This window comes from Gopherus flavomarginatus, chromosome 4, assembly GCF_025201925.1.
Source record: "Gopherus flavomarginatus isolate rGopFla2 chromosome 4, rGopFla2.mat.asm, whole genome shotgun sequence".
In the NCBI taxonomy this organism is placed as follows: Eukaryota; Metazoa; Chordata; order Testudines; family Testudinidae; genus Gopherus; species Gopherus flavomarginatus.
Window position 1 is genome coordinate 32,163,306 of NC_066620.1, and position 14,695 is coordinate 32,178,000.

Sequence of the window (14,695 nt, forward strand, 5' to 3'; positions counted from 1 at the left end):
AGATACCACTTTTATGAGTATAAGTTTTATCGGCTTGTGACAGATGAGATAACTAATAGAAGGGCAACAATATGCCTCTAATGGATACACAATCTATTCAGCAGTGTCAATCATTATATGCAGTAATCGGCAATATATAAAGTTCTAGTAGAGAGCCTCCAATGGCAGAAAGATTTCCATGTTGTTCACAATACCAAATATGCACTTATAAAATCTAGGTTCTGTATGAAACAGATCTTAGGGTTCTATGATCAGATAATATGTTTAAAGGGCACACATTTAACTTCAGCATCACTTGCTCATTTTCTATGAACTAACATAGCTATTTACCCAAGGGTTTTCCATATACAAAAATGTATCCTTAAAACAGTGTCCAATGTGATAACTGTACATTTGATCTCTGATTTACAATGTAGTCAGAAGTGGTCCTCTTTTTTTGAATATGAAATAGGAACTTCATAAGTCTTATATAAACTGAACACTTTCCTATAGAGTGGTGTGACAAGACACAATTTTTCACATTTTGTTGTTCAGAATTTTATTGTAATTTTTTTCCTTTCATATTGTACAGCTAGGCAAATACCACAGAAAAAGTTGTCTGAACATTCACTGGAATTTAAATTGAGGACATAGTATGGAGATGTAAATAAGAAGTATTGTATAGCTAGACCTCCATTCCAGCTTCAAAGAATCATGACCTCTCTATATATACAGCTTTGCCTGAGATCTCAAAGCAACTGAGTTACATTTTCCTTTTAAAGAATATATCATGTTCACTTCTGACACAACTTTTCTGCTAATATTACCAATCTACTAATTAGCTTTGCAATTACACCTCTATCTCGATATAATGCGACCCGATATAACACGAATTCAGCTATAACGCAGTAAAGCAGCGCTCCGGGGGGGCGTGGCTGCGCACTCCAGTGGATCAAAGCAAGTTTGATATAACGCGGTTTCACTTATAACGTGGTAAGACTTTTTGGCTCCTGAGGACAGCATTGTATTGGGGTAGAAGTGTATGTGGTTCCTGTTATAATTCATTTTATAATATTATTTCCTGTTCTGTGCCATGGCCTTGAAAAAAAGTGTAAAATACACTTTAACTCAACAATCCTGTCTGACAGCTCTGAGAGTCAACAAATTCTCTTGGCCTCTCTCTTGATGGCAAGATGCCAACTGGCATCTGTTGCAGGGAAACCTGTCAGCCCTCTTTAGCAGTGACAAACAGGAGTGTGTGTGAATCACAGCCCTAGCACCTAAGGTGCTGTTTAAACTTCAAGTCAAGTCAGAGTTCTGCATTATTCTTGTGCAATGTAGACAGCATACTGAAGGTTTAGGCAGTCACAAAGGTGGTTGCTGATGGCCATGGGCATAGGGTGTGTAGGAGAGAAGTCTGACAAACACCAAGAAGTCAGCTTCCATTAACTGAAGTGTTCAGTAACTGCTGTAAAGCATTTCATAATAGTAGACAGGGATAGCTGCATCTCTAAAGACTGATTATATGCGTACTGCCACTTCTGGTGGTCCAAAAGCATCTCTCTATGGTACTAGTGTTAACACCTTGAGCAATGTAGTGAGTGATACAGTTCAGATTGTCATAAAGTATATGCCACATTAATTCCCCAAAGGATGGGATTTACCCTCAGTACTGTAGTATTGGGGGCTGGATCCAAAGCTCTTTGAAGTCAACAGGAGTCTTTCCACTGACTTCACAGGCCTTTGGATCAGGCCTTGAATGAGGCTCCCATAAAAAACAGCATCAATAAGGAATACAATTCTGCACACTTCAGTGCTATAGAGGATACTATTAGAACAGTACAAAAGATATAAATGAGGGGGAGGGGGTAATTTTCCTTTCCTTGGTTATAACCGATGTGCTACTTGAAGATTTTTAAAAAATTAGGAAAAAGAAGCTTCACTTGTTAAATGACGGTGGAGTCATATTTGTACATAATGCATAGAATGGCCCCTAACCAAGTCCCCAAACCTGAACATCTCCAGACACTGACATTCTTATCTAAACTGGATCTGTGTAGTACAGGCCCTTACAGTTTCTTTACTATTCTTTCAACACAGTGCCACTGAAAAATAATTAAGTTCCTTGTTCTTTTTCAGTTTATGGCATTGTTTTGTTTGGGACTCATCAGCTCAACTGCACTCAAAGCAGTGGAATTAGATTGTCAAGAGCAGTGATACTCTTACCATGGTACTTGGAAGCTACATGCAAGTCTGTAACAAGCAGTTTGCAGCTCTTACCTGCATAATATACTATACCATTCTTTATGGTCTCGTAAATCAGGAAAGAGAGTTTAGAAAACATGTCTATAGAGCTCTTTGAGATTTTTAACCTTGAAAGTGTGGCTTCAATGGTAATAAACCACCAGTGGTCAGAAACAGTAATGGTTTTTCATGGTTTGGGTCTCTCAAGTCCTACTTGTATGCAAAATTCATCATTCTCAAAAACTGTGTTAATTTCTGTTTAGCCTGGCAGCAACTCACGGCTATCTGCTTATCCATATAGTATTAAACATATATATTTTTTGTTTAGTATCCATTTACTGTGTCTATTTCTGTATATAAGTGCAGAGCTTTTCACTAGTATGACTCTAACACTGAATATGATATATTTGAATGCTTCATTCAAATCAAACAACATACCTGCATGCTTTTTACTTTCCTCATGTTCATTCAATTATCTTTCTGTATAATACTGTTTTTCCCATGTAATGTTGGTATTTTAATATTTGCTTTCTCGACTAAAATGGCCATGTGTGGCATATTAAATTAGGACAAGTGGTAGTTTATTGCGCTATGGAATTCTAGTTACATTAAAGTGTATCATAAAAGGTCTAAAAATTGAAACACATAAAACTCAATAAAAAACCCTGCCTTTTGTTACTTTAATAAAAAAGTTAAGTGTTTTTTAACTATTATAAAAAATCAGGTGTTAACAATACTGGATTCAACAGAACCAAAGGATTACTAGTCTTATACAATAAAGCCGTTTCCTTCAGTACTACACCTTAACCGCACATTTTAATCGTTGTGAACTCTTACTCCCATTGGCAAGCATTTACTTGCATGAGTAATCCCATTGAATTCAATGTGACTATTTGGTCAAGTTATAATTAATCAATGAGAGTAAATGTTCAGTATACATGCACACATACACATCTACACAAGCATTATAGCAGGCACTAGTCATGTCAGCTATGGCAGAAGCTGCACAGGAGTCTTCCTTTTAACCCTGTCTTTTCACACGCTCATAATCTTGGTGCAGACATTTTCATATTTAGTCTCCAACCAAAGTTGAAGTTTGGGGAAAGTTTGAGCAAAATTTCCAAAATATCTTTTCCCATTGCTTAAAAAATTATACTCACCTATTTTCAAACATAGCTATAAGCAAAGCATGATTGAAGTCAGAAACTTGAACAAGGTATGATATAGTCCTCATTGATGATGAGAGCCTTTGTTTGTTTTGAGGGATTAATTTTAAAATAAACTGTTAAAAGTGATTGAAAAATCTCTTCTGAGAATGTTTAGTGGGTATTTGTGAAGACTAACAGAGCTAAATTATTAATCATTTATAAAGAAAAGCAATTTTGCAGTGTGCTTTATAAATCCCTCATTCTTCCCATCAATAATCCTAGTGACCATTCCCTCCCTTTCTCCTCCCCATTCCCACCACACCCCACCCCATACTTTTACCTGTCTTGTCTTGAGTTTACTTATTTTGTCTCTCTTAGGACCTAACCTGTAAAGTACTGATCACATCTTGTGAGATGCCGAGGGCACTGACTATGTCATCCTCCCAGCCCCAATGACCTAACTATCTAAGGGCCTACAAGATGTTAAGGCCTCCAACGAAGTGCTGAGCACCCATAACTACTACTTGAATCAGTGGGCTAAATCATATGGTCCTTATTCTGGCAAAATGCCCCCCTCCCACGCGCACACACACATTCCCCAAAGTCAGAGAAATCAGTGTGAATTTGCCTGAATAAGGACTGAATAAAAACTGAATATGGACTTCAAGATTTGGCCCATGGGAGTTCAAGGCCCTTGACATATTCCAGGATACAATCAGCACTGTACAGGCTAGATCCCAATGTAGACAAGATAAGTAAACCCAAGACAAGATAGATAAAAGTGTAGGGCGCAGGCAAGGAGGGAATAGGCATTAGGGTTATTGATGAGAAGGAGGTGGGAAACGAACTGTGAGAAGCATTTCAAAGTAAGAAATGGAAGGAGAAGAATCTGAATTTAATTAAACACTTCCTTTTTGAGGTCATCCTGACATATTCCCTCTGCCAGGCCTGAGCAGGAGATTGACCAGGGACATGGGCTGCACTCCACAAGATGCTGGGTCAATTTGTAAGTGGGAAATTGCAATTATCTCACTGAAACAAACACAGAGATCTCCTCCCCAGTACCACCAATGCATTATCAGAGGGCAACAAAATGTGTGTACTTCCATGGGATTATACAGCATCCCAAAGGGAGCCAGGGCCCTACACTTCCCAAGAATATCACCAAAGCAGGACTAGGGTGTGAGGGGTAGTATACTGCACTGTAACAATGGACAAGCTGCACCTGTGGACCAGAGACCTTGAAGAGAAATTCTGCCTTCCTGGGACAGGCTTCCTTCTAGAGCTCATGTGGGTGAGGATGAGCTCCACATTGCAGTTAAGAAAATGTTCTTAACAGTCATGATAGAGAGGCTTCCCTGTTAACTAAGTTTTGTTATTAAATTTTCCAGTCCAAACATGAGTGGCAGTAATAGTGGTGGTGTGACAGGGTCAGGCCAGATGGCTACAAGAGAGTGGCAAAGGTAGATACACTAGCTCCAGGTTAAGCAGGTCCCTTTTCCCTGGGTAAGATAACAGGGATTATTCCAGAACACTTAGGAACTTTCTAGAATTAATTAAGGCAGGCAGGCTAATAAGGACACTTGTAGCCAATTGGGAAGTTACTAGAATTAATTAAGGCTAATCAGGACACCTGGCATAAAAAGGCTCTCACTCCAGTTAGTGAGCTGGGAGTGAGAGGACGTGCTACTGGAGGACTGAGGAGTACAAGTGTTAACAGACATCAGGAGGAAGGTCCTGTGGTGAGGACAAAGAAGGTGTTGGGAGGAGGCCATGGGGAAGTAGCTCAGGGAATTCTAGCTGTCATGTAGCTGTTCCAGAAGGCACTCTAGACAGCTGCAGTCCACAGGGCCCTGGACTGGAACCCGGGGTAGAAGCCGGGCCCAGCTTCCCCCCAAAACCTCCCAACTCCTGATCAAACACAGGAAGATCTCTGAGGCTAGCAATATCCGCCAATAAGCGCAAGACTCACCAAAGTAGAGGAGGAACTTTATCACAACTGGTGCCAGGGGTGGGATTTGATGTGCACGTCACAGTGGAAGGAGGGTGATTAAAAAAAAAGGGGAGGAGGAGAGGGTTTATTTTTTTTCACCACAATGGATGACGTAGTACGGGCATTGATACAAGCTACGGCGGCCCAGCAGGAGGCTACCCGTGTCCAGGCAGCTGCCCAACAGGAGGCAGTGTGGTTGCAGCAAGAGACTAATTGCCTGCTGATGGCCCAGGCTGCTCTGGACCGTGCTATGTTGTGGGAACTGGTAAACCAGATAAAGACCCTTACAGAGCTGAACCGCAGCCATGATGGGACATGTCTCATACAGGCCAGTCATTGGCTGCAGAAAACGACGCGGAAGGATGATATAGAGGCATACCTTCTGGCCTTTGAGAAGACAGCCCTACGGGAAGCTTGGCCTCGAGATCAGTGATCTGGCATCCTCGCCCCATTCCTGTGGGGAGGCCCAGAAAGCCTATTATGTGTCTGAAGAAGCTGTGTCAGACTACCCCCAGCTGAAAGCAGAGATCCTGGCCAGATCTTGGGTAACGACAGCAGTGTGGGCCCAGCGGTATCACGAGTGGAGGTACCAGGAAAACAAAACCCTGCGGTCCCAATCATATGACCTCATCCATCTCGCATGCAAGTGGTTGCAAACTGAGTCCCAGAATCCGGAAGAGATACTAGAGGTTCTGGTCATTGACCGATACATGAGGGGGCTACCGCCAGACCTTCGTGCCTGGATAAGCCAGAACGAACCCTCCACCTACAATGAGGTTGTCGCACTGGTAGAGAGGTGAAGGACGGCGAGGGAGCTTACCCGACCAGTTAAGGAAGAGGCACCCTGGGTTAAATTAGCAGCACCAAGCCCTAGAGCTCGGGTGACTAGGCCAACAGGAGAGCCCAACAAGTGGAAAAAGAGAGGGGCTGAAGGCCCACCAGAAGCCACAAAGAGTCGGAGCACTGAGGGAGAAGAGGATCATGATGTTAGACTGCCCAAATCAAGAGACCAGGGAATGCCCAGGGCCCCATACAGATGTTACGTCTGGGGGAGTGGGGACACATAGTTGAACAGTGTCTCAATGCTGAGGAGCCTATGCAGTGTAACCTGGGGAACTGGGCAGATCCATGCTCCCTAATCCACCTTGTGGGAGTCTCACTAACCCCATGTATTACACCAAACCAGTGAAACTAAATGGGATAGAGACCACGGCACTGGTTGATTCGGGGAGTGCTATCATGCTTATCTCAGGGAAGTTTGTGAAGTGTAGTCAGCTACTGCAGGCTAAACATACAGGGATAACATGCATGCATGGGACAGTTAGTTACTATCCGACCATCTCAGTAAAAATTCAAATTCAGGGGAACCCTACTGAGGTAGCAGCAGGTGTAGCCCCTAAACTCCCATACCCGGTGCTCATCAGGAGGGATTTCCCAGGGTTCGGAGATTACTCCCAGTAGGAGGATTGGAGAAAAAGGGGAACCCTGAAGTTAGTGAGGCATCCACAGTAGACTGTCAACCCCCCGTCTTCTCTGAAATATCCCGAGATTTGTTTTCCATTCCCAGGTCGGGTAGAAAGACGAAAAGGGAAAGAAGGGCAGGTAAGGCCTTGGGGACTTGGATCCTGACCCAGGGACAGAGGGTCGCCCTTGTAGGCAAGCAGACCAAGGTAGCCGGAAAGGAGGTTGCCCCAGAGGAGGACACGCCGAAGCCTAACCCCACCCTAATATCTCTGAACCAGGAGAGGCAACAGAGACTGGCCCCCTAGAACTTGGACAGACCAGCCCTGGGAGAGAAAATTTTGGACAGGACCAGGCTGAAGATCGAAGGTATGACAACATTAGGAAGGAGGTGACCGAAATAGGAAAAAGCCCAGGGACCAGGACCCTACTTCATAATGAAGAAGGATCTCTTGTACCGGGTTGCACCAGTACAGGGACAGACGGTACAACAGCTCCTAGTACTTCAAAAACACCAGAACACCATATTAGGCCTTGCCCATGGCCATCTTTTGGGGGGGCATTTAGGGGTAGAGAAGATCCTGGCACGAGTCCTACGATGGTTCTTCTGGCCCAGGGTACATGAAGAAGTATGGAGGTATTGTGCCTCCTGCCCAGAGTGTCAGCTGCACAGTCTCCATCCTCACTTGGGGGCACCTTTAGTACCCCTTCCCATCATAGAGGTCCCTTTGAGCGAACAGCGATGGACCTAGTGGGACCCCTGAAGAAGACGGCTCGGGGCCATCAATATATACTTGTTGTTTTGGACTATACTACTCACTACCCAGAAGAAGTCCCCCTGTGGAACACAGCCTCTAAAACGATAGCCAAAGAGTTGGTGGGGATCTTTGCCCAAGTGGGGCTACCGAAGGAGATATTAACAGACCAAGGAACTCCATTTATGTCAAAGCTAATGAAGGACCTCTGTACACTGCTCCATATACATACCCTGAGAACTTCAGTCTATCATCTGCAGACTGATGGGCTGGTAGAAAGGTTTAACCGAATCCTCAAGGCTATGATAAGGAAGGTGGTAAGTCGGGACGGGAAGGATTGGGACACCCTATTACCTTACCTTATGTACGCCATCCGGGAGGTACCTCAGGCCTCAACTGGGTTTTCACCCTTTGAATTATTATGTGGGTGCCATCCCTGTGGCATATTAGATATCGCCAAAGAGATCTGGGAAGAGGAACCCTATGAGGGGAGAAGCATAATTGAATATGTATTGAAGATGCGAGACTGGATTGCCTGGGTCACCCCTATTGTACAGGAACATTTGGAAAAGGCACAGGAGGCCCAGCAAACCCACTACAATCGCCAGGCAAAAGTCCAACAATCCCAACCAGGGGATTGGGTGATGGTGTTGGTACCCACTGCAGTAAGCAAGCTTCTGGCCCAACTGCATCAGCCCTATGTGGTGGTTGAACCTGTGGGGGAAGTAACCTACAAGGTGCGGTAGCCAGGATGCCAGAAACAAGAATAAATTTATCACATTTACCTCCTGAAACCTTGCAACCAGCGAGAGGCATGTGTGGTGGCCCAAGTGGCCCCAATCCAGGGAGATAACCTACATGAGCAGATCAGGATATCCCCATATCTGACACCGAACCAGAAGAAGGAAGTAACTGAGATGATCAACTGGTACCAGGACATATTTTCAACCAAACCAGGCTGGACCACTGAAGCAAATCACCACATTGTCACTGATCCTGGGGCAAAAGTAACTTTAAGGCCTTACAGGGTCCCAGCAGCAAAAAGGGAGGAGATCAAGGCAGAGGTAAATAGGATGTTGGAACTAGGAGTCATTGAAGAATCCTACAGTCAACAAAAGTTATAGCTACTTCATAAGACTTTCCAATTTAATAGTCATATTCAGATACACATACTCAAGTTGAATAGACTCTTACTCCATTAATGCTCCTACTGATTTCAGTAGGACTACTAGTAGAATAAAATACTATTCAGAGTAAGCATATCAGACTATAGCCTTTAAAATAATGTGTCTCACTCTGCATCAGACTCCTTAAGAAAACTCACATTATATATTAATTTAGCAATATCTCAACAGAAATTATGGTATTAGCATTTTTTTCTCATTTAGGAACTAAATTCTTCTAAATATATCTATTTTGTTGTGTTGTATCTCTGAGAAACTATTTTCACTCACTCAAAGGCTGGGATTTCCTTTGTAAAAGTATATAGCCCTTTTGCGAATGCATCTGACACAGATTGTTAAAAGACATTAATGGCCTCCTTCAACATCTCTTGGTTTAAATATTTTCAATGACCACCTGTTACTCAACTTTCTCCCTAGTGTGGATGTCTGTTCTAGATGATTTTCTGTACAAAATGAAAGTCAAGTAATTTGGGTGAGGTAATATCTTTTCTTGGGCCAACTTCTGTGAGTGAGAGATACAAGCTTTCAAGCTTACACAGATCTCTTCTTCAGATCTGTGAAATGTACTCAGAATGTCACGACTAAATAGAAGGTGGAACAGATTGTTTAGCATAAGAAGTTAACACATTTCCAGGGACTGTTCAAGGTGAAGTGGTCAGCTAACCCCTCTGACATGGGGGAGAAAAGCAAAGAAAAAAGAAATCCATAAATAATAATAAGACATAACTCTATTCAGTCCGTGACTTTTAGTGTCTAGCAAAGTTATGAATTTAAGTTCTCAGGCTCATCTTTTGAAGATGCTGTGCAGATTTCCTTTGAGGACAAGACCTGAGTGGTCGGATAGGGAGTGATTGCTTTGTAAAAAGTATTCTCCTACAGGTAATATGATATTTTTGTCTTTTATCATTTTTCTGATAAAATGATTCTGAGTTCATCTGAGAGCATAGTGATTGTCTCATTTTACCCACATAATTGTTACTGGGGCATTTAGTGAACTGGGTGAGGGCCACCATATGTTGTGAGAGGCATGTGAAGGATCCATGGATCTTTAAATGTGTGTTGCGAGAAATGTGTGTTCATCATAATAGCAGTGGAGATATGTCTACAGGTTCTGTATCTGTTGTTCTGGCAGGTCTGGTGGCACTTTGAATTAGTGTGTCCTACTCTGTAAGAAGCTTGCTTCTGATTATAAGCTTGGAGAGGTTTGTGGGGAGGGGTTGTTTATAGGCCAGAAGAGGGGATTATTACAATCTGTAGCCCACAAACCCCCTTGTCCTCAGTTTATATTTTTCCCTTCTTCTTTTCTCCCTATGACTGGAGGGGTGTTAACGGGCCACTTCACCTTGAATGATCCATTGAAATATGTTTCAGAGTGGTAGTCATATTAGTCTGTATCAGCAAAAGCAACGAGGAGTGCTTGTGGTACTTTAGAGACTAACGAATTTATTTGGTCATAAGCTTTCATGGGCTAAAACCCACCTCATCACCGCATCTGGAGACTAACAAATGTATTCAGGCATAAGCTTTCAGATGCATCTGATGAAGTGGGTTTTAGCCCACGAAAGCTTATGCCCAAATACATTTGTTAGTCTCTAAGATGCCACAAGGACTCCTCATTTTTTTTGCTTGAAATATGTGTTAGCTACTTATGCTAAGCAACCTGTTCCATCACGTATTTAGCTGTGACACTCTGAGCACCTCTCCTAGACCTGAAGAAGAGCTCTGTGTAAGTCTGAAAGCTTATCTCTTTCACCAACAGAAGTGGGTTCAATAAAAGATATTATTTTACCCACCTTCTCTCTCTAATATCCTGGAACCATCACAGCTACAACAACAATGCATATAACAAAGTAATACCATATTATTATGCACCTATATGGAATTTATATGTTAAGAAAATTATGTATTTCTAAAATCAGAGACTGCTTTAAATGCCACATTGCAGTCAACATGAAAAATTCTAGTCCATTATATTTCTATTAAAGGTAACAAGGATAAAACACACACTTCTCTGAGAGCTTGCCAAGCAGTCAGGTGGAAATTAAAAGTCAAATATCTATAAATAAGAGTGAATTTTATTCCTCCTACAACCTTGTCAACAAATAATTTGTTAAGGATAAATTTACTGAACAATTTCTACATATGTAGGAATTGTGCTTTGGGGCAAGTGCATGATAAGGATATGAGAAGAAAAATATTTTAGGAAGGATACTATATAAAGGCATCTATCAGACTCAAGGATTAAATCAGAAAAATCAAATACACTTTTAAAGACAAATAGGATTGTTACAGCCAAAAATTCTTCTTACATTAGAAACTGTTAAGAGGTTTCTAATGTATTTTTACCTCCTGTGACAGTAAACTCCATTAATATAAATGACAGTTGCATTTGTGGGACTAGAGGAATATGTGGTCCACTGATTTATTTTTCATGACTTATTAGTTGTGCCAGAAGCTCATATGCAAACAGAATGTAGTTAAGGCACTGGCTAGCTGAAGGGATTTGTAACAGGATTTAAGACTAGGATACCAGTTCAAATCTTACCCATGTTAACAGCAACCAAATGTTGTTGTCATCTGTTGGTGACTAATATAAAATGAATTGATGGTCCTGGCTCAGGGAGCTTGGGAGCTCCACAGAGCCACCTGGCGAAATTTTGTAAGATAAATATTTCTAGTTGAAGGAACTTTAAAGCTCTGCTAGCAAAACTAGTGAAGTTTGTAAGTTTCAAAAGAACTGTTCATGAATCAGATTCTGCACTAGAGCTATGCAAATAACTGATTTTTCAGTTTCCTGTCCAAACTAAAAAAGTAAGAATCATTTTTAGTTTTCAGTTTTAACGTTGAATATTGAAGTAAATTTCAAAATGAAAAGTCCTTTCAAATCAGAAAATCAAAACATTTAGTTTCAAAAATGTCAAAATGAAATATTCCAATTTTTCTATTTTGTATTGTTTTGTTTTCCAACCAAAACAATTTGGCAACTTTTATATGAATTCCGGATATGTTTTCGGTCAACTCAAATGTGAATTTTTCAGTGAAAAGGAAGTTTTGTCAGAAAAAAATTGCCCTGCTCTTCTTGTTACACAACAGTAGTTCCACCCTGACAAAAGTATTTCTATATCAGATAATCTTAACCCAAGGGTCTGTAGAAGAAAAATTGAACTACCATTTCAAGTTCCTCATCATTACTTATGTATTTATGTATTTATTTATTGATTGATTTATGTAGTGCCATAAATGTTCACTGTGCTGTGCAGACAACAAACAAATATTTCCAAAAATGGGTGCCTAAAATTAGCCTAGGGAGTCCTTATTTAGGCATTAAAATAAGAGACCTGATTTTCAAAAGGTGGTGAGAACCCAGTAACTCAGACTGAATCCTCAAGTGCCTTAGAAAAACAGCCCGCTTATTTTGGTGCCCAAATAAGGATTTGGACACCAAAGTTTGAAAATGCTGGCCTTACTTTATTCTACCTAGCTTTATATTTAAATTCTTTTTGTTTAAAGTATCATTGTTTCTAAGTTGAGGACTTAATTATTTTTGTTTTGGAAACAGAGTTTTAGCTGTCTTGTAATTACTATGGCTATCTTTTTAGAGCATCCAATTGCCCATCTTTTAAATGTCATTTGTATTGATCACCTTGCTATAGAAGTGCTTCCCATATTTTATGATGTCTCCAGAGTAAATTATTTTGAAGGCTCTCAAAAGTAGTACCCTTCTTGGAAAAAGAGTATAAAACATACATTGAAAAATGAAAGTGCTGCTAAATTGAAGCCTGTTGTCTTCACTGAAAGCAGTGGTATAAATACAGTAAGAGGGTCAAATGTTGGTTCAAGAGCAAGTAACATTACTAGTAACATATACATATTAATGGCAATGTCTATCTTAGACAGTTTGCTGACATGAATCTTCCTTTGAAAGAAGCTAGCTGTATCATGTACATTGTACAATGAAGGTTGCAATTGTTTCCTAGCAAGTATGATGAACAATCTAACTACACAATATTCTATCTGATATAGTGCTATGCCCTTATATCAATAATAATTATTAATAATAAGTTTAATAGATGAAATAGGCTTGTAGCATGAACAACAACATTTCTGAACCTTTAATTGCAAGTGGACTTTCAGCCTGGAAAATCTGAATAGAATGAGAGAGAAGCCTGCAAAGTATTTCTTGATCTTGTAATCACCTGAAAATGTGAAAACACCAACCTGTCTGCTTCTAACAAAAATAATTGGCAGGGATCTCAAATCTTTGACCCACCACCCCACTTAAGCGCCTATGACAGAAAACAGAAGGATCTAACAGTGAAGCAGTTGTCAAATGGGTCTCAGTGACAGGAAGCAACACTGATGAGCAGACTATGTATGGGCCACTGGATCCATGATTATGCAAATCCAATGAGTGGAAGCTGTGTGGAGAGGATGTGTCTGCAATTCCACCCCTTTGACTGCAGTGACCAGGTTGGTGAGTTTCAGTGCAGTACACCTTCTAACACTTCACCTGCATAAATCCCAATCACTTTAGCTTATGTGGTTGAAGTGAATTTTACTCTTTAAACATAAGCACACTCAGACATTAAGTAGATTGTATTAAATTATGTCAATCAAACGAACAACGCAGCAATCAGCTCATATTTACTTTTCAGCAAATGCATATTACATTACATTTTCCAACAAGAATGCAAGTCATTCTCTGAGATTACCGGCTGCAATAACTTAGCTATGTCACTTAACTGGTCACCTCCATTAGCTATTAGGATGACCATCAGAAGTTTTTAATTGCTGGCTGATAGCATTATATTGCTGACCTTAAATAAGCACAAATACGCTCAGCCTTAGACAACTCATTTGATTTGCAGAGTACTAACTGAAGAAATTGAGCCTCTAAATTTACAAACCACATATACTCTTCATCCCCATTGTGAATACATTTCACATAGAAAATTATTGGTTAAAGAGCCAAGGTATAATACAGAAAATATCTGGTTGGATCAAAATCAAGTTCAGTAACCAGAAACAGCAAGGAGCTATAGATGACACTCTACCTGGAAAGACTTCCCAGTTATTATGCCAAACATTGTTTGTGAGACCTTAGAATTTGCTTATGATACCAAAACTGAACATAAACAATGGTCAACAGTGAAAACAGATTCAATAGTATCCGGATCTCTTAGCTGACTCGACCTTCACAATGAAAACTAAAGGGGCCAGGCAGGTTGGACCAATTAGAATTTTCCTCCTGACCAACAATTCTTCCTGTCCTTATGTCTTACCACATAATGGATTTCAAATTGTAGTCTGGCACAAAAATGTGACATGGTTTGTCATTATGATAATTGCTACCATTCTTCTTTGGAAAGTCCTTTTGCTGCTGTTTGTGAGTGACAGCTTAATGCCAGATTCAGCGGAACAAGAACTGAAGTGATAAATGAGCATATTATGTTTTCAACTATTTGTTTTACATAGTTCTAGTCATTAAAGAGCGTGATGTAACCACTGAAGCTCATAATGATTTACAATGAAACTAGTACAGTATTTCTGTTAACATCAAAATTGATATATATGCTCTAGCTATCATCCCTCTGTGCCCAGATGTTTCCATAAATTAGTCCTGTATATCCTGAACCTATAGGATTACATTATGCTCAGTGGATCAATCTTAAATCTCACCAGTCTCTTATGAAGGCCTTTCATCTATCAAAGCAAGCCTGTGGATGGGGGAAAGAGGTAGATGTGGTATATCTTGACTTTAGTAAGGCTTTTGATACTCTGTTGCATGACCTTCTCTAAAACAAACAAGGGAAATACAATCTAGATGCAGCTAAGGTAGGTGTGTAACTGGTTGGAAAACTGTTCCCAGAGAGTAATTATCAATGATTCACAGTAAAGCTGGAAGGGCATATCGAATGGTGTCCCACAGGG

The 14,695-nt window shown here is 40.6% G+C and overlaps 1 protein-coding gene across 19 annotated transcripts in view; it reads right to left on the bottom strand.

The window, feature by feature from the left end:
• Window positions 1-14,695, bottom strand: part of NRXN1 (neurexin 1) — a 1,267,446-nt gene that overhangs the window by 356,867 nt on the left and 895,884 nt on the right. The gene's annotated exons all lie outside the window — the stretch shown is intronic.